At 32.7% G+C, this 16,370-nt stretch overlaps 1 long non-coding RNA gene across 1 annotated transcript; it reads right to left on the bottom strand.

The window, feature by feature from the left end:
• Positions 1-596: 596 nt before the first annotated feature.
• Positions 597-1,443, bottom strand: LOC134695461 (uncharacterized). Its single transcript, XR_010102770.1, has 2 exons — positions 1,286-1,443; positions 597-750 (listed from the first exon to the last, which is right to left on the bottom strand). It is a non-coding gene; the product is annotated as an uncharacterized LOC134695461 (long non-coding RNA).
• Positions 1,444-16,370: the final 14,927 nt, after the last annotated feature.

The following is a 16,370-nucleotide window of genomic DNA, read 5'->3' as shown; positions in this document are numbered from 1 at the left end:
ACTATGTGTTTTTCTGGATGAGTGGCTTCTCCTAGTACTTCTGCTAGCTAAGGAATTATCTCTCTCTATAGCACGTAACTCATTAATGAATGTGTTCATTCGTTTACTTTCTGTTTCCACAAATTGCGTAAAATCTTGCATTTCACCTGATAGTTTATTAACTTCATCCATGCCTTCAGCAGTGTTAGTCCTCGAAAGAAAATCTAAGTATGCTTTACAAATTGTGTCATAACGTACAGTTCCACTCATGAATTCTGTTTTTAACTCCTGTAATGATGTTAACTCATTTGAATACGGTTCAATGTTTCTTGCTAAAAGCTGAAGGTCACTTTTTACGATTTGCATTCTTAACAGAAATTTTCTTTGTTTGTTTTCAAAAAGTTCTTTACCACTCTCTGTAAGTGTGCGTAATCTTTTATCGGTATCCGCAGTGTTGATCATCTCGGATGTAGTACTTGACGCAGAGTCAATATTGTCTTCTATACCAGCCATCTTGAATGCCGGGTAAGTTATATCACTAGCCAAATAAATCTCCTTAGTCTTTTTACTGTAATGACTCCCATCTATTCTTTGCGGGCATTAAATAATGGACTTCATTAAAGATAACCGTTTTATTTATTGTCATATAATCCACTCTATTAACACAATGTAGCATGAATAACAAAGGTATGCTGGTGCTCAATGAATGATTACAAATGTTGACAGGTAAGTATAACTCCAAACTGAACGTGAACATCAAACGGTAAAAAGCTGAAAGAACAAATAAAAACTCAATATAAAACCTATCAATCAAAAAGATTTGCCATAACATACAAAAATACAAAGTTGGCTTATGACACTAATTGTGTTCCATACATTCACATAAAAATACAAGTATTAACAATATATCAAGTTTGTAACATAACTGCGAGTCGAAACTGGTGTGTACAGCTTTTAATGTGTTGAAAACTCGACAAGTATCAAAAATTATGTATGTAAATAATGACACGAATTGCTTTCCATACTTTAAAAATATCGAAATGAGGGGGTGCTATGAATCATACAAAAAATACCAAAAAGGGTATTTTAATGTTTATAGAACATTTTTATAGTGTAAATGTTGTCTCTATGTGTTTACAAGTAATAACAAACGGTTGTGAAACAATAAAACAAATAATCTGGTGACGTGGCATATTTTGTCATCATTGTCATTTACCCAACGTTTTATACGTCATCAAATCTCTATACATGTTATATATGTTTACAATAAAAAGTTCTTTAGATTGTCAATATGCTACAAACTTACACTGTGCCGGAATCTGGCAGATATATCAATAAATGATGCTGAATCATCAACGTGAGCATGTAAATATGGGGAAATTACAAAAGAGGGGAAAGTAACGAAGAAGATAGTAAATGTAAGTCAACTTTCGGAAACATCATGAAATAATTACGGACGAGTCAGTACAAGTGACATTCAATTTTGACCCTTCAAAAGTGTATAGCTGTCTGAAAGTTGACCAATTTTAAATACAACAATGATTAAAAAGGAAGAAAACACTTACTTAAAAGATACATCATGATTTTGTTGTTCTTTATTTTCAGTCAGAGAAAAAAAGTTGTGTTACTTTTTTCAGGAATATTTTATATTTTATGGCACTAAGATTCATTCAGCATTCAAATGACAATTTTACAGAAAAAGTCTAATGTCAGCTATTCTTTTCTGTTTTAAAATTTCATTAGGGTTGTAACAGTGAATAAAGAAAAGAAATCTCCTTCTCAATTATTTACAATTTGTGAAAATAAAAACGAAAAAGAAAGTTATTTTACTCGGAATTAATTTCACATAATAGTAAATTAAATGAAAAAAGGGATAAAATATCAACAGCAGCACAGCATCATGTGTGGACCAAATATTTTTTCTTGAATAATTGCGACAGATGACCAAAATTAGTTTTCAACGAATTACTTAATTTTGGATGTACCGCGTCTGATTTGTTGACAGTGTTTTGTCTATCAGCTCTTAGACTCTCTTTGTCCAATTCAAAAAAAAAAAAAATTTGTGGTGCACACTTTTAAATATCATGCTACACCGATTACTCAGTGTGCACCAAATTTTGATGTTATTTCTTCTTAGACAGAACAAAGATTACAGTAAAAGATAGCTCAAAATAGCAAATATTTTTTGCAAAGTTTTGGTATTTCTATCAAACATTTAAAGAAGATACTTTAACGGTATAAACAGGTCAGGACCACTACCTTATATAGAAATGCATAAATTAGCATACTTATGTTCTCGCACATGTTATTGTTTATTTACATGTGACGCAATTTATTTTTACCTAGGTTTTTGACCAATCCACTAAATGAGTAACATTGCATGATGGATCAACCAAGAACACGTGTTATTTACTGAAATACAACACATTTTGTCGTGCAATGCGGGAATCACAATTTCGCTCAGTTTTTCATTTTGTGTATCCTCATTTATAGTTCGTGATATAAAGTATTACTTCCATGCTCAGATTAACGAAGAGTTGTTTCTGTGCGAAGAAAACAGGGTTTGAAATACCCGATATATAGCCATTAACATGTCTGATGATGGCACAGCGATTTCATGTATTCGTCTACCAGAGAGCAACGAAACAACAGCGAAAAGCACAATTACCCATAAGAAAAACTTACTAGTGTTAGAATAAGCCGTCGATAACAGCCAGTGCCAATATTCACGAGTACAGCAATTTTCGTATAGATAATTAAAGGCAAATGTGTGATCCTTGAATTTTGTGTTCGTAAAAAAAGGCGAAGAAGTATTTATTTTTGTCAGCTGTTCCCGTTGTTTTCAAGGTAGTGAAGTCAGCAACTGTAGTTTCAGTTTGTTCGTTTTTTAACAGGCTCGTACTTTAAAAAAAAAAATCATTACAGCTGATTTCTTATACCTGCAAAGTAGAACTTTGGTTGGCTTGCTTGCTTTGTTTGTATAGTTGTTTATACAAGCTTAAAACTAAATAAATATTGACATCTTTAAACAATATATCATATATATATAGGCATAGTTTAACTTGTAGATTTTATATTTTGTACAATATACAAACAAAGCAAGCAAGCTAACCAAAGTTTTGGTCTACATATATTAGGAAATACGCTGTAATAATGTTATCCATATGTATGTGCGACAAGGTGGAAAATTTTATATGTTTTGTGAAAATTGCAGCGTTGGACCTATGATAAAAAAAAAGAAGATGTGGTATGATTGCCATTGAGACAGCCGTCCACAATTTTTTAAGAGACCAAAATGACACAGAAATTAACATTTTATAGCTGACTATGCGGTATGGCATTTGCTCTTTGTTGAAGGCCGTACGGTGATCTATAAATTTTATAGATCACCGTACGGCCTTCAACAAAGAGCAAATGCCATACCGCATAGTCAGCTATAAAAGGCCCCGATATGACAATGTAAAACAATTCAATTGCAAACGAGAAAACTAACGGCCTTAATTATATAACAAACAAAAAATTGAACGAAAAACAAATATTAACACTTAAACAAACGATAACCACTGAAATACAGGCTCCTATACAATATTTTTTTTTGATGGGATAGATTTCTTCTCCTTTGATATCTTTAATTGGGCCGGTTTTTTGTTTGTTGTTGTTTGGATTGTTTTACACAAGTTATTTTTTTGTCATTTATAGCTTACTTAATTTTTCAGTATTGAACCTATGACTGCTTATATACTGAATTATGTCATTGTTGGAAAGATGTCTCATTTTGGCACTCATACCTCATCTTCTTATTTCTATATACAAAGCACGTTTTAGAAAAAAAATAATAGGTAATATGGCACCCACTATGGTCCAGAAACTTTTGATATTGGAGATATTTTACATATGTCAACAGGACAGCAGCCGAACGCTAAAAAAAAACTCTAAGGTATATTTTGTGATGAAATTAGAAACAAATGGATATTATCAATGGATGAAACATAAAAAATGAATTGAGCTATATACCGTACCCGCTCCAGGAGGGTGGGGGTTCCGGGGGGATGGACCCCTTTTTTTTGAGCGATCAGTGCATTTGAATGGGGACATGTAGTTGGAACCCCCTCCCTTTTTTTAAAATGGCTGGATCCGCCTCTGCCGCTTTCATAACACTTATTTTTAGCATACTGAATATTATGATGTTCTTACTTTTAGTTCAGGTCCTGATAAAAAAAAAATTACACATTCAGTACAGAAAGAAGTGTTTCAATGAAAGTTTTCGTGTTTTCTAGGCAGAAATGATTTTGGAATGACATTATACCGGTTTAAAAGAGCTCAAATGATTTTCTTACTTGACAGTGGTCACTTCATTGGATAATTCACTGTTTCATGTCGTGAAATTAATGCAGGTTCAATTCATAACAATGCACAAAACCGGTCAGTCAACTACTTTTGCAAGGCGAAAAAGAAAGTCGAATCTTGAAGCCAGTTAACAAATGACAATATTTTTTTAATCTGAGCATGCAAATTGAGGATTACGTTATATATTTTACATTAAATATATTTGCAGAATAAAAACATTGAAAATAAAAGTCCCAGACAATATATTAGTTGACTGTTTTCCCACTATTTCCACGTGTTTTAAGTACTAGTAGTAGTTTACTCGTAGTAGCCCACAATGCATTGTAGTTCATTGAGTCGATTGGTCAGTTTTTCAAGGCCTTGTGTTTTGGAAATTACTATGCAAATATATTCTGACGTCAAAAAATCTAGAGTTCTCGACCTATTTAAAAGATAACCGAAATTGTCCTGAGAGCAAAGGTCTAGGATACCAAGAGGTTTTATATCCTGAAAAGCAAAATTCAGAAATAAGATATAAAACAATCCTAATATTTCACGTAAAAGTGTATTATTGACGGCAACTGTACCACGGGAGATAATCTTAATATTAAAACAAAATCATTTGCTTTCAGTTTATAGGACTAAAAACAAATAGGATATTTACATGATCTAGCAACAAGCGACAACCACTGAAAAACAGTCTCCAGGTTTTGCCAGGCCAGGACAGACCCAAAGTCCATTATATATCTAGATTCAGAAACGGCGAATAGTTTCTACATGTTGATATAATTTTTGATAAATCGAAGCACTCCATAACTTTTTAGAACTTACCTTTTGTAGATATTTTCAACTTAAGTTGTGCAAGTCTTAGCTACGAAACCGTAACTTTTAGGTCCTGATGATATTGCTTTGTCAATTTGCCGTTGGCAGCTTCGTTATTTTAAGGTAAAAAATGCTTAAAATGTGATTTTTTTACAAAATGGGAAGGTGACATGTATTAAAGGAATTTAGCAGAAAACTTAACAAAGAAGATGAGATAAAGTTATTTAACATGAAAATTCAATATGCAAGGTCAAATTTGGACGAATTTTTTATAAGTAATTTTTCTATACTCTATATATACTAGTATAACTACGGTTACAGTTCCGATTTAAAAAACAGAAAAGGCAGAGTTTCAAAGAAGACTCTGTTCAACTGTACATGATCAGAAGGCAAACAAAATACACAATTCCCCTAGATGCGACATAGGAATTGCATATTTGCCTTTTTAATTTATTTATATAATAGTTATTGAAAGACTGGCCATTTTCGTATGAACTGCCAACAGGGCATTTGTATCGCCTCCTTGTCTAGTATCTATTTATTGTTAATTGTTTAATATCATTTTGATTATAGGTAATATACCTGAAAATTGAACTTCTGTATACATATTTATTTAGGGCCAGCTGAAAGACGCCTCCGGTGCGGGAGTTTCTCGCTGCATTGATGGCCTTCGGCTGTTGTCTGCTCTATGGTCGGGTTGCTGTCTCTTTGATATATTCCCCATTTCCATTCTCAATTTTATTTTTTACAGAGTTTGTCTTTATGCCGTGTGGAGACAGAAGAGTATCTCCCCTAGCTTCAGGTTTTTGCTCTTATAATATACTAATTATAGTTATGGAGTGTGTGTCCGAGCGAGAACTTCTCTATGTTCATTACTTTAGGAATATTTATCAAAAGGTAGTATTTCAATATTCAGCCCCATTCTACTATTTAGTCGCTACCCTGATATACCCTATCGGTAATTTATGACGGAAAGCGTTTGACGTCTTTAGCCGAACAGTTTTATCATTTTCACATAATTCAATGTATTGCGTGCCGATTCATATTCTAAACGCCAGTCTTTGCTCCTTTCCAATAAAATCCACATAACAAAAAAGAAATATGAAGCTTAGAAATGGAAAAATATTTTAAATACTAAACTCGTTCAAAGGGTATACTATCTACACGTCTGAATCCTCAAAGTCGCTTATCTAAAAATACTACCATCGCGAACTCTTTTAACAATAAAAATCCTTTAAAATTTTTATGTGCGTATTGTTATGCGTTTACTTTTCTACATTGGTTAGAGGTATAGGGGAAGGGTTGAGATCTCACAAACATGTTTTACCCCGCCGCATTTTTTGCGCCTGTCCCAAGTCAGGAGCCTCTGGCCTTTGTTAGTCTTGTATTATTTTAATTTTAGTTTCTTGTGTACAATTTGGAAATTAGTATGGCGTTCATTATCACTGAATTAGTATATATTTGTCAAGGGGCAAGCTGAAGGACGCCTCCGGGTGCGGGAATTTCTCGCTACATTGAAGACCTGTTGGTGACCTTCTGCTGTTTTTTTTTTATTTGGTCGGATTGTTGTCTCTTTGACACATTCCCCATTTCCATTCTCAATGTTATTCTATATCGAAGTGCATGTCATGCCAAAAAAAAAAATACTGTCTTTCCAATAACAATACGGTAAGATCCACGGTTAATGGTCGCACATTTTCTTTAAGTTTTTAAACTGATATAACTTGAAAAAAACCCCAGTATTGTTCATTCACTCACATGAAACAAACTGGGTTGCGGTATTCAGTACGTAGGTGAAACTGGACGACATTTATCCAGTCTTCCCTCTCGGTCTTAATGATAGTATCGTGGGAATTGGTAATATAACAAGAGCAGATTCTGTTAACATAATGGATATAATTTCTAAAACTCATCGGCGTAGAAAAAAAATCGCAATCAATATTTTTTTCGGACGAACCATACAAATATTTCGGACCTAATTTCTATTTCAAACAAGAGTGCACACACTGAAATGTCTCGCCTTCTTTACTTATCCTTGATACTATCTTGATAGACCTAAATATAAAGCTTTATTTCAACAGTCACATAAACTCAACATTAACCAAGAAAATGAAACATTGATCAATGAACCATAAAAATGAGGTCAAAGTCCGATGAACCATGCCAGGCAGACATGTACAGCTAACAATTCTTCAATACAACAAATATAGTTGACTTATTGATTGCTTATAAATAAAGAAAAACAGACCAAAACACAAACACTTAAAACTTAGCAATGGACCGTGAAAATAAGGTGAAGGTCAAATAAAACCTGCGTTACCGACATATAGATCATAAAATATTTCCATACACCAAATATAGAGCCCTGTTGTTATGGGCAGTGTGTCTGTAGAGCGGTATTGAATGCCGCTACAAAAGGAATCCAGGTCCGTTCGCCCAAAAACATGTTCGCGCCCATACACATTCCCCACCTTGTACTTTCGCACCCTTTTTATATTGGTTTTGTGTCTAATAACTTTGTAATCAAGTTTTGGCAAGTTCATTGCTATAAATATTTTTGTTGTCATTGTCTCAAATTGAAGTGATCATGAAAACATTTTTTTTGGGCTGATAAATCTTTGGTTAGTCATCATGGTCATGTTTAAAAAATCATTGTTTCAAAATAAAGTGAGATTCTGACTTGTTGAATAAATTTTAATCATGTTTGGTTAGTGTATTATGTATTGTTATCATTTTTTGTTGTCATCAAAGCGGCCAAGTAAGCTGTTAAAAACAATTATCTTTCGTGTTTTTCATTTAAATCTTCAACGTGCATGTTACTCATACAAAGCTAAATACATGCAGTATTTACATCAAAGCAATACACCTTATCGCTATTTGTCCGCCACTACTGGATATTACACAGGTTACTGTTAAATTTTGACGTCATAAAACAAAATATCTTACGCCACAATGGAAAAGAGATTGTTGTATGTGTCAAAAGTACAAGCAGCCGGGTCAGCCGGGATTGGCGATAAGGTGTATTTAAAACTGCATTCTAATTTTCTAATTATTCAACTGGAATTTGATTTAAAATTGGGTGCAAACAGACCTTGGGTGCGAACATGCCAGGTACGAACGTGAAGAGTGTGAAAGTATATTTGGGGTAAAATGGACCCGATACCCTACAGAAGCAGCATGCATGACCTTATCTGGCAGTTGGTTCCAATTGATTGTTTCCATCAGGAACATATATATTGACATACTGTTCCTTGTTCCTAAAACTATGAGTGTTTACAAATGGTTTATATTGTGGCGTATCAGTGGCTGATCCAGGGGAGGGTTATATAGGGTTGGAACATCCCCCTTTTTTTGGACGATCAATACATTTGAATAGGAAGGCGTCCCAGAAAAAAATTAGATAGCATTGCCAGACGTCATAATTATTTTGACTAGTGGAAGCCCACCTTTGCCCTGGGTTTGGACCCCCCCTTTTCAAATGGCTGGATCCGCTCCTGCTCATTCGTGTCTGGCACTTTGATCCCTCTGGCATATCCCTACTTACAAGTTTTTTTTTTATATAATTAACAAATTTGTCCATTATGATTGACGATTAAGCTCCTGTAATGACAGCCAAAAAGATATTATTTAAATTCCCACAGTTTCTTCCAGTAAAAAAAACCAAGTCTGTCAGTCCCGGAAAATACAACGCTTTTTGTAGCTCTATATATGGTAGTGACCCAAATGTTAGATCTTTATATTTTAGTACACTTAATAAGCAATATAGGAAGCTTAGAAAACTAAAGTCTCGCAAATACCGCCAAGAGATTATAAATAGACTGGGCACTTTGTACAATACAAATCCAAAAGAATACTGGAAACTGCTTGATCAGCTCAAATCAAAAGATAAATTTAAAACTGATGAAGAAAGTAAAGTATCTGAAACTGCATGATCAGCTCAAATCAAAAGATAAATTTAAAACTGATGAAGAAAGTAAAGTATCTGAAACTGCTTGATCAGCTCAAATCAAAAGATAAATTTAAAACTGATGAAGAAAGTAAAGTATCTGAAACTGCTTGATCAGCTCAAATCAAAAGATAAATTTAAAACTGATGAAGAAAGTAAAGTATCTGAAACTGCTTGATCAGCTCAAATCAAAAGATAAATTTAAAACTGATGAAGAAAGTAAAGTATCTGAAACTGCTTGATCAGCTCAAATCAAAAGATAAATTTAAAACTGACGAAGAAAGTAAAGTATCTGAAACTGCTTGATCAGCTCAAATCAAAAGATAAATTTAAAACTGATGAAGAAAGTAAAGTATCTGAAACTGCTTGATCAGCTCAAATCAAAAGATAAATTTAAAACTGATGAAGAAAGTAAAGTATCTGAAACTGCTTGAACAGCTCAAATCAAAAGATAAATTTAAAACTGATGAAGAAAGTAAAGTATCTGAAACTGCTTGATCAGCTCAAATCAAAAGATAAATTTAAAACTGATGAAGAAAGTAAAGTATCTGAAACTGCTTGATCAGCTCAAATCAAAAGATAAATTTAAAACTGATGAAGAAAGTAAAGTATCTGAAACTGCTTGATCAGCTCAAATCAAAAGATAAATTTAAAACTGACGAAGAAAGTAAAGTATCTGAAACTGCTTGATCAGCTCAAATCAAAAGATAGATTTAAAACTGATGAAGAAAGTAAAGTATCTGAAACTGCTTGATCAGCTCAAATCAAAAGATAAATTTAAAACTGATGAAGAAAGTAAAGTATCTGAAACTGCTTGATCAGCTCAAATCAAAAGATAAATCTAAAACTGATGAAGAAAGTAAAGTATCTGAAACTGCTTGATCAGCTCAAATCAAAAGATAAATTTAAAACTGATGAAGAAAGTAAAGTATCTGAAACTGCTTGATCAGCTCAAATCAAAAGATAAATTTAAAACTGATGAAGAAAGTAAAGTATCTGAAACTGCTTGATCAGCTCAAATCAAAAGATAAATTTAAAACTGATGAAGAAAGTAAAGTATCTGAAACTGCTTGATCAGCTCAAATCAAAAGATAAATTTAAAACTGATGAAGAAAGTAAAGTATCTGAAACTGCTTGATCAGCTCAAATCAAAAGATAAATTTAAAACTGATGAAGAAAGTAAAGTATCTGAAACTGCTTGATCAGCTCAAATCAAAAGATAAATTTAAAACTGATGAAGAAAGTAAAGTATCTGAAACTGCTTGATCAGCTCAAATCAAAAGATAAATTTAAAACTGATGAAGAAAGTAAAGTATCTGAAACTGCTTGATCAGCTCAAATCAAAAGATAAATTTAAAACTGATGAAGAAAGTAAAGTATCTGAAACTGCTTGATCAGCTCAAATCAAAAGATAAATTTAAAACTGATGAAGAAAGTAAAGTATCTGAAACTGCTTGATCAGCTCAAATCAAAAGATAAATTTAAAACTGATGACGAAAGTAAAGTATCTGAAACTGCTTGATCAGCTCAAATCAAAAGATAAATCTAAAACTGATGACGAAAGTAAAGTATCTGAAACTGCTTGATCAGCTCAAATCAAAAGATAAATTTAAAACTGATGAAGAAAGTAAAGTATCTGAAACTGATTGATCAGCTCAAATCAAAAGATAAATTTAAAACTGACGAAGAAAGTAAAGTATCTGAAACTGCTTGATCAGCTCAAATCAAAAGATAAATTTAAAACTGACGAAGAAAGTAAAGTATCTGAAACTGCTTGATCAGCTCAAATCAAAAGATAAATTTAAAACTGACGAAGAAAGTAAAGTATCTGAAACTGCTTGATCAGCTCAAATCAAAAGATAAATTTAAAACTGATGAAGAAAGTAAAGTATCTGAAACTGCTTGATCAGCTCAAATCAAAAGATAAATTTAAAACTGATGAAGAAAGTAAAGTATCTGAAACTGCTTGATCAGCTCAAATCAAAAGATAAATTTAAAACTGATGAAGAAAGTAAAGTATCTGAAACTGCTTGATCAGCTCAAATCAAAAGATAAATTTAAAACTGATGAAGAAAGTAAAGTATCTGAAACTGCTTGATCAGCTCAAATCAAAAGATAAATTTAAAACTGATGAAGAAAGTAAAGTATCTGAAACTGCTTGATCAGCTCAAATCAAAAGATAAATTTAAAACTGATGAAGAAAGTAAAGTATCTGAAACTGCTTGATCAGCTCAAATCAAAAGATAAATTTAAAACTGATGAAGAAAGTAAAGTATCTGAAACTGCTTGATCAGCTCAAATCAAAAGATAAATTAAAAACTGACGAAGAAAGTAAAGTATCTGAAACTGCTTGATCAGCTCAAATCAAAAGATAAATTTAAAACTGATGAAGAAAGTAAAGTATCTGAAACTGCTTGATCAGCTCAAATCAAAAGATAAATTTAAAACTGATGAAGAAAGTAAAGTATCTGAAACTGCTTGATCAGCTCAAATCAAAAGATAAATTTAAAACTGATGAAGAAAGTAAAGTATCTGAAACTGATTGGTATGATTATTTCAGAAAATTGAACAAGGAGACATACTCAAATACAGAAATGGATATTCTTTTAGAAAATTTAGAGAAAAACAAAATTTTTGATGAATTAGAATACATCATATCTGAAAATGAAATATATAAAGCTATAAAAGAGTTGAAGAATAATAAAGCAGCAGGCTTCGATGTAATAATAAATGAGATGCTTAAATGTGGCCAGTCAGTTTTGGTGAAACCACTTAATTAACTATTTAATACTATATTCTCATCAGGGGAGTATCCAACTCAATGGAGTCAAGGGTATATTTATCCTATTCATAAAAATGGAGTTAAAGATGATCCATCTAATTATAGAGGCATTGTTATTAATAGCTGTGTTGGAAAATTATTCACAAAAGTCCTCAATTTACGATTAGATAGATTTCTTTTAAAAAGCAATATTATACCCCACGAACAAATAGGATTTACAAAGAAAAAACGTAGTGTGGATCACATGTTTGTTCTAAGATCCCTTATTGAAAAACATACAAAAAAGGGAGTAAACCTTTGTATGCATGCTTTATTGATTTTAAAAACGCTTTTGATTCAGTTTGGCTTCAGGGGCTTTTCTATAAACTGAGACAAATTGGTGTAAGTGATAAATTTTATCATATATTGAAAAACATGTATGCCAATACTCAATTGTGTGTCAAATCAGGTCATAATTTGACTGATTTTTTTCTATCTGATGTTGGGGTAAGACAGGGAGTCAATTTAAGCCCAAATTTGTTCAAAATCTTTATTAAAAAAATAAGGATGATTTTGATATCTCTAGTGAGTCTGTGATCCAGCATTCTTGAATAAGAGTCCATTGAGTTGTTTGTTATATGCTGATAATATGGTATTTCTATCTTCAAGCGAAAAGGGACTGCAGACCTCTCTTAATAAGCTGTCATCTTGGTGACATCCCATTAGTCCGACAACCATTATTCCGACAGCCCATTACTCCGACAGCCCACTATTGCGACAGCCCATGACTCCGACAGCCCACTATTCCGACAACCCATTACTCCGACAGCCAATTATTCCGACAATGAACTTGTCTCATGCGTATGGGTAAATTTTCTCTAAAAAGACCAACTCCGTTCTCTGTAATATTTGTGATTGTCCTTTTTGATCCCAATTATTTTTTTCAATGCAGGATATAAGTCTCAGTATATTGGGGTTGATACACATGCTTATTGCAACTGCTCAGTCCTTACCCTGGTCCCTCTTTCATGTTACGTGTCTCTAGTAGACTTATTTCATTTTTCTTTACATTTTGTCGTTTGTGTGTCCACTGTCAGTCTGGGTAAGATGACAAATCGGACGAAATATGTGCTCAGAAAAGATTAGCAATTCCAATTATGAATACGGTATCGTGTTCGGGAATGTGAATCCACGAAATACGTAGACAGTATACTATAGCACTTCCAACAGCGATCGATCAACAAAACTTATTACGAAAAACAAAATTAATATGATGGACATAAACATTTCGGCAACTTCTATTTTAAAAAATATTCATCGGGTCGGTGACTGTTTATGACATAGAAATATACAGTCAACGTTTTTTTACTGCTCAAATAGAACGAACGAGTGCAGTATAAAAGCCAAAAACAACTAGTTAGCAATCTTGACACCTATTTTTAATTTAAAGATTGTTTTCAAGGAGAGAAATATTTAGATATCATTGATTTTAAGAAAGGAATAAAATTGAGAATGGAAATGGGGAATGTGTCAAAGAGACAACAACCCGACCAAAATAAAAAAACAACAGCAGAAGGTCACCAACAGGTCTTCAATGTAGCGAGAAATTCCCGCACCCGGAGGCGTCCTTCAGCTGGCCCCTAAACAAATATATACTAGTTCAGTGATAATGAACGCCATACTAATTTCCAAATTGTACACAAGAAACTAATATAAAAATAATACAAGACTAACAAAGGCCAGAGGCTCCTGACTTGGGACAGGCGCAAAAATGCGGCGGGGTTAAACATGTTTGTGAGATCTCAACCCTCCCCCTATACCTCTAACCAATGTAGACAAATAAACGCATAACAATACGCACATTAAAATTCAGTTCAAGAGAAGTCCGAGTCTGATGTCAGAAGATGTAACCAAAGAAAATAAACAAAAAGACAATAATACATAAATAACAACAGACTACTAGCAGTTAACTGACATGCCAGCTCCAGACTTCAATTAAACTGACTGAAAGATTATGATTTCATCATATGAACCTCAGGCACAATTCTTCCCGTTAGGGGTTTAGTATTATACCATCATAACATATATGAGAAGAACATAACCCGTGTCATGCCAACAACTGTTTTTAGAATAAATGTCTTTAGTTCCGACGCAAAGACCTTATCAGTGACTCAATATTAACGCCAAAATATGCAATCTTTAATGACTTGACAACATTATCGTAATTATATCCCTTCTTAATCAGTATATTTAAAGGTTTTGTAAGTTTCTGAGGTGAATACTGACACCTTTGTGCTTTATAAAGAATATTTCCATAAAAAATTGGATGTGAAATACCTGAACGTATAAAAAGTCTGCATGTTGAGCTATATTTACGAATGATGTCTTTATACCGATGATAAAATTTAGTAAAAGTTTTGACTAGTTTGTGATATCGAAAACCCTGGTGTAATAATTTTTCAGTAATACATAAATTTCTCTCGTTAAAATCTAAAACATTGTTACAAACACGAGCGAATCGTACAAGTTGAGATATATAAACACCGTAAGATGGTGACAAGGGAACGTCACCATCTAAAAACGGATAATTAACGATAGGAAATGAAAAATCATCCCTTTTATCATAAATTTTAGTATGCAGCTTTCCGTTAGTGATATAGATATCAAGATCGAGGAAAGGGCAGTGGTCATTATTAGTATTAGCTTTATTTAAAGTAAGTTCAGCAGGATAAATTTCATTAATATACATACTGAAGTCGTCATTATTGAGAGCCAAAATATCATCCAAATATCTAAAGGTATTATTAAATTTGTTTATCAAATGTTGTTTTGATGGGTCTTTGCTTATTTTTGTCATAAATTGTAACTCGTAACAATACAGAAAGAGGTCCGCAATAAGTGGTGCACAGTTAGTTCCCATTGGAATTCCGATAATCTGACGATATACGGAATCCCCAAAGCGAACAAAAATGTTATCTAGTAAAAATTCAAGAGCATATATAGTATCAAAGCATGTCCAATTAACATAGTTTTTTTGTTTATTGCTACTAAAAAATGACCTAAAAGAGTTTGAACATATATATTCACATTCTGATTTTTTGAATGCCCATTTAATTAGGTGTGTGAATTTTTTCTTAATGAGAATGTGAGGCAATGTGGTATACAGGGTAGAAAAATCAAAACTTTGAACAGATTCAAAATCACCAATATGAGCATGCAATTTATCAAGTACTTCCAACGAGTTCTTGACACTCCAAAAGTAATTTATTCCACTATTTTCGAAGGCCTTATTTGAACAATTTATTATAAGGTTTTTAATTGTACCAAGTGTGCTGGTAAGAAGAATAGACAATTTAGTAGTTGAACAATGGCTTGAAGACGAAATAAATCTATATTTGTAAGGGGTTTTGTGTAGCTTTGGAAGCCAATACATAGTTGGGACTTTCATTGTATTTGGCTCTGCTTGTAAAGCGGTGGCTAAAAGTTTATGTTTGTTACAGATTGCGTTTTCTGAAAATGAAGTCAGTTGGAATGTTGGTGAATTGGTGATTTCCTTTTTCAGAACCTCAATGTAAAATTTACGTCAAACAATAATAATATTATTAGCAGCTTTATCGGCCGGGACAAAAACAAATTCCTTGGCTAGTTCTTTTAGTTTATGTTTGATTCGAGAAATAGGTTTATTGTGGTTATTGTTAATAGTAAAATGTTCTTTAAAATGTTGAATACGTATATCAACTATCTTCATTGCTGAATTAAAAAAAGAGTCCAAAGATTTTTTGTCAGCTTTTTCCCGTTTTATCCATTTTATACAGTAAGTATGGAGTGAGTCGTGGATGATATTACGACACTCATTCCAATTAATAATTGACGGGGGACGATATTTAGGTCCTTTACTGAGGAATGATTTTAACTCTCGGTCTTGAACGATGTTAAGATCTCCTGTTATAATATGGGAAATGGGTCCATAAATATATGCGGAATTACTGCAATTACATGAAGTAGGTGTATTTTCACTGATATTAACATCTTTACACAATTGACTATAATTAAACACAAATTTCCGGGTAGATTTCTTGTAAATATAACAAATAAGAGGTAGCTCAGTATTGTCAAAATAACCCGGAATCTGTTCTTTAACAGAATGGTCGTTAAATATACCGGCAATATTTACAAAATCAAAGCCTTTATTGACATACTTAATTTTAATAAAATGTTTTTTATGATCTTCAGGGCGATCAATTTTGGGAAATAATTTAGAATAACAATATGCCATAATAATTTGAACAATTTCATACTTAGGACTGCTATATGAAATTGTGTTGCAATCCTCCAAAATTTTATTTAACTTATTAATCGGTAACGAACAGAGTTTTGTTAACAGATAATGTCTGCCGTTATTTTTTGAAATAGAAATTAGGTCCGAAATATTGGTATGATTGGCCCGAAATTTTCTTTGATTGCGATTTGTTCTACGACCGTGAGAACGGTTTTTACGAACAGTTTTAGAAACTATATCCAAAATGTTAACGGAAT

The sequence above is a fragment of the Mytilus trossulus genome, chromosome 13 (genome assembly GCF_036588685.1).
Source record: "Mytilus trossulus isolate FHL-02 chromosome 13, PNRI_Mtr1.1.1.hap1, whole genome shotgun sequence".
Classification (NCBI taxonomy): Eukaryota; Metazoa; Mollusca; class Bivalvia; order Mytilida; family Mytilidae; genus Mytilus; species Mytilus trossulus.
This window is presented reverse-complemented; position numbering and strand designations above follow the sequence as displayed.